Source organism: Rhinopithecus bieti, unplaced genomic scaffold (assembly GCF_001698545.2).
Source record: "Rhinopithecus bieti isolate Rb0 unplaced genomic scaffold, ASM169854v2 scaffold_19018, whole genome shotgun sequence".
Taxonomy (NCBI): Eukaryota; Metazoa; Chordata; class Mammalia; order Primates; family Cercopithecidae; genus Rhinopithecus; species Rhinopithecus bieti.
Genome location: NW_016809658.1, coordinates 1,147,480 through 1,156,709, shown reverse-complemented (window position 1 = coordinate 1,156,709; position 9,230 = coordinate 1,147,480). Strand labels below are relative to the sequence as shown.

The window sequence follows — 9,230 nt, the reverse complement described above, 5'->3', positions numbered from 1 at the left end:
CCGCCCCCCAGCAAACACATTCTTTTCCCCAGCCAACTGCTTGTTGAGGGCTGTGTGGGGAACTAGTTCCCCACAAGACAGAGGAACATGTGAAAACAGGCCCTTGATGAAGCTGGACTCAGGGCCACCCACTGCCAACATTTTCTAGGTGAACAAGAATGAATTACAAACGCAGGCTGGACCTCGGTGCTCGGAGCCAAGCCAGCAAGAATTGCCTGTGTTGAGGACAGTGAAGGGGGCCACACACACACACACACACACACACACACACACACACAGAAACCTGCCTCCCAGGGAAGACTGTGAATCTCAATGGTGTTTCCCTACACATGGTTTCAGCATTTAAAACATCCTGCAAATGAGGCTTTTCCTGTTCTGCACGAGTGGGCTCTCCCCTTCTCCTGCATCTGACATCCCTGCCACCTCCCACTGATTGGGCGGAATGATTTGATGGGGCATTCATCAGGAGGTTTGGGTGTCCCCGACGAGTAAATCCACTTGCTGGTAGGAGTTCCATACATAAAAGGGAAAGTATCACATTTTCCTCTGAATTCTTGAGGAAATTGCTCTCATATACAACACCAACCTTTGGCTGCGCGACAGAGACGGAGTGTCGTTTGCATGCCATTACCAGGCTGTAAAGTCTGGTCAGGGCTGCCTTTTCGGAGTTTCCAATCTTTTGGGATCCTGGGAGGGTCACCCTGCGGGTCAGGTTTGTTTAGTCTGGTCCGTAATGGTGTAAAGTGGCCTTGACTGTTGAGCCTCCCTAAATAATGCCCTATCTGTTTGATACTTCAGCAGTCCCTCGGACTTGTAGATATGTTTCACTTTCTAATATTCGAGGCTGAATTGGATTTCATTGTTAATAGAAGGGAAATTGTTTCTAAAAACAACCTCATCTTGCTTTGAAAGTTAGCCAGAGTTCAGAGGGCCCCTGCATTTTAAGGGGTGATCTACATTTTCTCTGGGAAAATCATAGCACATTTCTGTGTTTTTGTATGCGTGTTACTCACTCTTTGCAGCTTTTTAAAGGGATTCATCTGAACATATGTCACTTTAAAAAGCTTTGTATTAAAGTATAATGTGCATAGATAAGACAGCACATATAATAAGCATACAGTGAATTTTAACGAACCCAATACATTGTAGCAACTGACCCCAGATTAAGAAACAGAACATCGTCAGCACCCCAAAAGCCCCCTCATGCCTCTCCATGGGAACATATACTATTCTAAATTTCTCTTATTTATAATTTATTCAAGGTTTTCTATATTGCACCTTATTCTGTTTTTCTCAATGGTATAACATTCCCTGAATCATCATATACAAATAAGGGAAAATAATTTGTCTGATCTGCTGGGTCATAATAAACAGCACCTATCTAGAATCCTTGAATATGGCATTGTAATGTCCTATGGAGCTTTGTAAATGCATCAATATCTTGCCAAAGTGGGGTTCATTGTTATAGGAATCCTTTTAGATGCTCAGAGCTTGCTTCTTTATCTATTGTACACAAGAAGAGCCTGGTTTCACAGACGAGTCTAAATAGCATTGGTCTATCTAGCTCACATCCTAGTTTTGTGAAATATTATCTTTATTTAATTTAATTTATTTTATTTTATTTTTTTGAGACAGGGTCTTACTCTGTCACCCAGGCTGGAGTGCGGTGGTGCAATCTTGGCTCACTGCAGGCTCTACCTCCCGGTTTTAAGCAATTCTTATGCCTCAGCCTCCTGAATATCTGGGACTACAGGCGTGCACCACCACGCCTGGCTAATTTTTGTATTTTTAGTGAATTCGGGGTTTGGCCATGTTGGCTAGGCTGGTTTCAAATTCCTGACCTCAAGTGATCTGCCCGCTTTGGCCTCCCAAAGTGCTGGGATTACAGGCATGGGCCACTGTGCCCAGCCCTTTTTTTGTCAAATACTATCAAACCCACTTTATGAATGTTAAGTAATTAAGTCCTTCGGGGTAGAGAGAATAGTGGTGGAAGAAAGTTATTCATTGCAAACATTTTTGCTTGGAGGCTTTTAGAAGTAAATAGGTTCTTCTCCCCAATCCCACTATATTTCAGAAGGAATCTTGTTCGAAGCCCTATAAATGGACTTCTCCCCTCCTTTTTAAAAGTAGTTCAATTTCTTTCTTCCCAAGCTCCTCAGCTCCCAGAGCAGCTTTCATTACGGCAACATAAATAAAAAGTGACATAAAATTATACAGCCCTGTGTAAAGTAGTTTAAGGAAAATGTCTTTTATGGCAGCTTTTATGGTTTCACCAATTAGTTATTAGATTTTCTCCATTTTTAATTCGCTGTCCTGCATGTGCGTTCTGAAAGGTTTCTTCCCCCCTTTCATCTCTTAGTAGTAACAGGGCTGGGGGACGTTGAGCCCCTGTTTAGCTGACTTTCTTGTTTCATGAAGGCTTTCATGACAGCCTGTTGCTAGATGTGGGCAGAGCAAGTCCCTTGGGAGGGAAGCCAGTGTTGAGCCATTCTGTGAAGTGAGCAGAGTTTCACCCCACCTTCCTGTATGAACACTCAGCGTCCTGTCTCCTGCTGAGGGTAGCAGCAGGCCGGCTACAGGATCCCATCACAGCAGGTGGACCTTAAGCTGATAAATCCTGAATTTTTAGTAACTTTCCAAACATTCCTGGGGAGTGAGAATAACAGAGATTTACTGCTGCCAAAATTTAATCATGCAGAAAAAGCAAAATTTAGATCGGCATATAGATTATTTTTTAATGCGACCACTCGACAGCGGAGAACAAGGAAGTTGAATACTCAGCGCAGCCGAGTCTAGACCGCTGCAATTTGATTCATTTAGGGGAATTGTATTAGGCTTTCGCTTTGGCTTGGGCTGGGTTGTATCTGTTTGGAAGTGCATGATGTCATCGTGTCAAGCGTGTCATAGCCAAGGCATTCTGGTATTTATGTTGACTTCAGATCTAGCCCAGAGTACATGGCAGGCTCAATTTATTGCTACTTTAACTTTGTTTAGTCATGGAGAGGCTTTATTTATGTTGGTAAATTTCAAACAGTGGCCAAAAGTAACCGCACAATGAAAAGGCCTGCCAGATTCATCATCGATAAATCACCTTGTTGCTGAGTTTCTTTAATTAAGGAAAAATTCCGTCTGTGGATCCCTGTGGTTGCTGGAAGGAAAGGAGGGTGGGGAGTACTTTGATTAATCCATCTATCAGCCTGGCTTTGGAAAGTGAGTCTCCTGTTTCTGATTGTAGCTGGGCAAAGATCTAAATAAAAATTTATCTTGTCAAAACCTATGGGCTAACTGAAAGCAAATAAAGAAGTTTTATGGCATCCACATAAAGTTAAATAAATAACGAGAAAGCGCAGTACGTCCTACGGACATTTTTCAGTACAGTACGTGGCTCTGTTCTTTGGGCAGAACTCATTAACTTAAAAAAAATTACCTTTAATGGGCCACTCGTTATCGTCATCATCAAATGCTTCGCTTATCTAATGTTCCAGTGTTTAATACCTGATTAAAACCAAAGGCGGGGGCTCATGGCTTGGTGCTGTTGGAACTAGCCAGGATAGAACGCACGGCAGGTGGGGCTTCTAAAGGGTAAAATATGGACGTTGCAGACAGCACTGCAAGTATCTGGGGGAGCTTTTAAAATGGATCCCTCTAGAAGTTAACTGACCTTCCTGAGGATGACATAGTGTTGCAGGGGGAGGACAACAGGGTGAAGCTTTTGTGTCTGAATGAACAAGGGACTTCATCTCTGGTTGAACTTACCTTTCATGTGGGGCTTCTCTCTGCTAGAAAAGTCTAGAAAATATATTGGGATTAGAAGCCTCTTTTCACCAAATGCAGTTTAACCAGACTTCTGTCTGGGTTTGGGCTCATGGTGGAGTCCATTTTATTTCTAGGTAAAAAAAAAGTCCTTGAATCAGACAAAAGACAACAGGTAGTGATGGAGAAGGCCAATTCTCATACTAGCACATACTTCAAAGTATTTGCTTTTCCTTTTTAGGTTATGGAAAGGAGGCTGTCTTGATACCAAGCTTCAGGATCCACCCACAGGAAAAGGCGATTTCTCAAGTGTCGAGTCTTGGCACACGATGCATTAGGCAATCAGCCCCTGTCTGTTTGATGGAGTTGTACAATAAACATGAGCTTGGGGGAATCAGGAACATTTCGAGAAGCATCTCTGGTGGAATCCTGATGCTGGAGGCCTCACTTTGGGATGTGACATTTTTGGGTTGGCTGACTAAAGCTATTCCTGGAGGTCAGCTGGTGGTTTTGCAGGTTCTTGGCTTTTTCCTGCATTCTGTCATTGTGCCTTGACTGTTTTAGTGGGGCAGGATTCCCCATGACTGAGGATGGTGGTCGTGGTGATGGTGTGAACAGTAAGACTGCCCTCTGCATCAGGTTAGGAGATGTGGGAATGAGACAGAGATGGAGGGGTAAGTTCTGACTTAATCAACCGGATCAGCCTCACTAAACCAGGTAGGTTTCAAGCATTCCCAGACACTAAGCCTATTCTTAAATCTGCAATGCAATTTTGGTGATTTTAGCCTTCTGGAAGACCTTTCCTTAGGTTAGTGTGACAACAATTTGCTTAAATGTGGGACAATGTAAGGTTCTCTTGGACTCACCTTAGTTTGCCTAATTTAGTGCATCAGAAAGGGCACTTTGATTTATCCCAGCATGGAGGTCAGAGATTAACAACAGGACAACAAGCGTATACTAAACTCTTGCCATGAATGTAGCAAGTGCAGTGCAGTGTGTAGACGCCATAGAATCCTGTCATGGCCTTTGCCCTGAAGAGGCTTCTGATTTTGAAGAGGTAGGATTTATATATGTTAGATTGAAAGTGAGGACTCCTGCAGATGCAGTTGTAAAATGTTGTCATCCTTTCCTTCTAAGCCTGGGCTGTGGGGTTAGCTCTCCATTCCCTGGGTTGGATCTAGAGAAAGTTCCATCATTTTTCTGCCTACTCCAGGATCTTTTGTTTGCAAAAATGTTCTTAATTCAGTATTATCACAGTGGTTTTCAACAAGGCCCATCAGAATTGCCTGGGCAGCTCTTAAAACATATTGATGCCCAGGCTACCCCCAAGACCAGTGAAATAAGAATCTTCGGTGATGAAAAAAAAAAAGGATCTTTGAGGATGAAGCCCAGATATCAGTATTTTTAAAGCTTCCCAGGAATTCCAGATGGATAGCCAGGGTTGAGAACCACAGAAATGAAATGTGCAATTCTAGATAAATCATGAAAAATTCCAATTTTATTTAAAATGAAAACCTCTCCTGTTCTCTTTCTCTGGCCTACAATTCTGAGTTAGGGAGGAAGGCTTGAGAAGCCTTGACCTCTCACCTGAACTTATAAGTGTTTTCCTCCTAGCCAGCTTGCTCACCGATGTTGCTGACTGCTCTGAGGTTGGGGTGGGCAGGAGGGGAGGACAGCTAATGGCTGGGAGAGTCTCATGTGACAGGCATCAGTGCCACCTGACATGGCTTCTTCTGGCTGTGGGAGAAGTTTGAGGTTGATTTGCTTTGGGGACAGAAGCAAAAATTTGTGTATTCTTCGGAGATTGACTTTCATCTCTGGGAGTCTCTTCTCTACAGTTTCTTTGGTTTTCCAGTGATCTGACTCACACAGAGAGACTCTGCTGTGTCCCAGTGGCCCCCAGGAGGCCATCTTAGACAAAGTCCCTTAAGAGGGTGCCAGGCCAGCTCTCCCTCAGTCATGCAGGCCCTCCTCTCCTCTCTCTGCTTTCAGCCCTGGTACCCACCCTTTCCCTTTAGGCTCATTCATCCAGCGTTCTGGCACCACCCTCTGGTACCCCACAGACTTCTGGGGACCTTGAACAAGCTCGATTATGTCTTCCGGAAGCTCATTCCACCAGGTTTGAGGTGAGGAGAAATACCACTTTGGCAGAAAACACTAGTTGTCCCCCAATTTTTTTTCCATTTGTTCTCCTACAGTGACAGAGTGAGTTTCATCTGCAAATGTGGCTTTTCAGAATAAAGACAACATTTCTCAGTTTCCCTAGCAGCTAACCACCATGGGACTAAACTCTGATCAATGGCGTATTGAGTCCCATTGTCATGGTACTAAATTCTGATCAATGGCATATTGGGTACATGCAGTGTAGGCAACTTCCAGGAAATATCTTCAAAAGGAGATGGCATGGCCTTCTCCTCAACCCGCTTTTTCACTGGATGGAAGGCAGTTGGCTGAGATCTTGGTTGCAGAAGTGGGAGCAGCATGTTGAGGAGGTCGGGCAGTAGGCAGGAAGCAGCCTGGGCCCCTGATTAGTCATACACACACTGACTACTGAAACGTGCATGTGTGAGGGAAAAAAACTTCCATCTTTTAAAACCCACTGTTCATTATTGGTAAAGCCTGAGTCCTGTCCTATCTCTGTCTCTCTCCCCACCGGACAGCATGAGCTTCACCACTCGCTCCATCTTCTCCACCAACTACCAGTCCCTGGGCTCTGTCCAGGCACCCAGCTAAGACGCCCGGCCAGTCAGCAGCGTGGCCAGCATCTATGCAGGTGTTGGGGGCTCTGGTTCCCAGATCTCTGTGTCTCCCTCCACCAGTTTCTGGAGTGGCATGGGGTCTGGGGCCCTGGCCGTGGGGATGGCTGGGGGTCTGGCAGGACGGGAGACATCCAGAACAAGAAGGAGGCCATGCAAAGCCTGAATGACCGCCTGGCCTCCTACCTAGACAGAGTGAGGAGCCTGGAGACCAAGAATCAGAAGCTGGAGAGCAAAATCTGGGCGCACCTGGAGAAGAAGGGACCCCAGGTCAGAGACTGGCCATGCCGCCAGTCTGTGGAGAGACATCCAGCTCCGCAAGCGTTGATGACACCAATGTCACTCGGCTGCAGCTGGAGACAGAGATCGAGGCTCTCAAGGAGGAGCTGCTCTTCATGAAGAAGAACCAAGAAGGGAAAATAAAAGGCCTGCAAGCCCAGATTGCCAACTCTGGGTTGACTGTGGAGGTAGATGTCCCCAGATCTCAGGACCTCACCAAGATCATGGCAGACATCTGGGCCCAATATGATAAGCTGGCTCAGAAGAGCCAAGAGGAGCTGGACAAGTACTGGTCTCAGCAGATTGAGGAGAGCATCACAGTAGTCACCATGCAGTCCACCAAGGTTGGAGCTGCTGAGATGACACTCACGGAGCTGCTTGGAGATCAACCTGGACTCCATGAGAAATCTGAAGGCCAGCTTGGAGAACGGCCTGAGGAAGGTGGAGGCCTGCTACGCCCTGCAGATGGAGCAGTTCAACAGGATCCTGCTGCACCTGGAGTCAGAGCTGGCACAGACCTGGGCCAGGGCAACAGTGCCATGCCTAGAAGTACGAGGCCCTACTGAGCATCAAGGTCAAGCTGGAGGCTGAGATTGCCATCTACCACCGCCTGATGGAAGATGGCAAGGACTTCAATCTTGGTGATGCCCTGGACAGCAGCAACTCCATGCAAACCATCCAAAAGACCACCACCCGCTGGATAGTGGATGGCAAAGTGGGGTCTGAGACCAACAACACCAAAGTTCTGAGACATTAAGTCAGCAGAACCAGGGGACCCTTTGGGGAGCAGGAGGCCAGTGAAAAGTTCAGAGGTAAAAAAAAAAAAAAAAAAGCCAGGCACAGTGGCTTATGCCTGTAATCCCAGCACTTTGGGAGGCCGAGGCAGGTGGATCATGATGTCAGGAGATCGAGACCATCCTGGCTAACACAGTGAAACCCCGTCTCTACTAAAAATACAAAAAAATTAGCTGGGTGTGGCAGCATAGTGCACCTGTAGTCCCAGCTACTTGGGAGGCTGAGGCAGGAGAATCGCTTGAACCAGGGAGGCAGAGGTTGCAGTAAGCCGAGATTGTACCACTGCACTCCAGCCTGGGCCACAGACCGAGACTCCATCTCAAAACAAACAAACAAACAACCTACAAGCAAATCCACTATTGTTATGGGTTGTCTGACACAACTGAACCTAATACTAAGTAATTCAGAATTTTGTCTTGAAATGGAGTGCTAAGCATTAGCTTGGGAAGGTGATAGGCTGCAGAAACATAGATGTTGCAGAATAGGAAGAGGGTCATCCCCATTAGATGGTAGCAAAAAACATTGGGTAAAATTGCATCTGCTACACCTCAAAAGGCAGACCATGTGTTAGTGAAAATGGTAGAAAAAGCCTAGAATGTTGGTGGTCAGGCAGCTTTTTGCTGCTTTTAGCAAAGTCCTACAGGAGAGAGTTGAATTCAGCTGAAAGCTAGTTAGTCTACAAGCGGATGTGGAAGGAAATGTCGCTTTGCTAAGGGAGGCACTCTGGGATGCAGCCTGCACTCTAACTTGACTGAGAGTCTAGCAATTTGGAGGTGTTTGAAGTGTTAATCAAGCTGACTGTGTCTGTACCCCAACTTGAACCTGCCCCAAGAAGTGGCTGCAAAATGACAGCCTCGCTGACATGTAGCACTGTGGCCCCAAACCCTCTTCAAGCAACTTACTTTACGAGTTCTCTGCCATCATGGGAATCAGCTTAGCTGGTTGCAAAAATCAAATCTTACCAAACTTTTGTTTCAGTAGCTACTATGTTAAGAGAGAGACAGGTGTGGCCAAACACTGGCCAGTAAGTAAAAAGCCTGAGACTTTAGGCTTAAAAGCTGTGTCTAGATGACATTGTTGTCTGTGGTTTTTCACACATGGAAACAGATAAACTGGAAGCCTACTAAAATTTTGAGGGAATCGTATTGGAAACAAAAAAACCTGTGAGCAGCATTCTGTAGAGTAATGCCTGTGTTCCAGAGACTGCATTAGCAGGAAGAGTGTGTGTGTGAAAGGAGATTGTGTGTGCCCTCCAAGGCCCATTTCAGATGTGGTCAAGAGGATGATGGATAAAGGAGAAACTTCCAGAAGGTAAAGCCAGGGCCAGTGGACAAGGGGATTATTCTCAGAAAGGAGAGTGAGAAGCTGCCAGAGTGTCCAACCAAGGAAATGACTTCACTATCAAGGACAGGAGCCTTTGCTATTCCTGCCCAGTGGGATATGATAATAGTTATGGGCCAGTGACTTCTGGGCATTTCCCCTTCTCCCCATTTCCAAATGGGAGTCTTTAGAAATTGTTGTTATCTTGTTTCTTCTCTACCATTTTAATTTTAGGTATGTGATGGGAAGATAACTCACTATTAGCATATAGATCACCTGACCACTGAGAGCTGCATCTGGGCCTGAGGGAGAGGACTGGGCACCAGT

The 9,230-nt window shown here is 45.7% G+C and overlaps 1 pseudogene; it reads left to right on the top strand.

Annotated features, from left to right (window-relative positions):
* LOC108540797 (keratin, type I cytoskeletal 18-like) overlaps positions 1-7,545 on the top strand; it is a 14,945-nt pseudogene extending 7,400 nt beyond the window's left edge.
* The last annotated feature ends 1,685 nt before the right edge of the window (positions 7,546-9,230 follow it).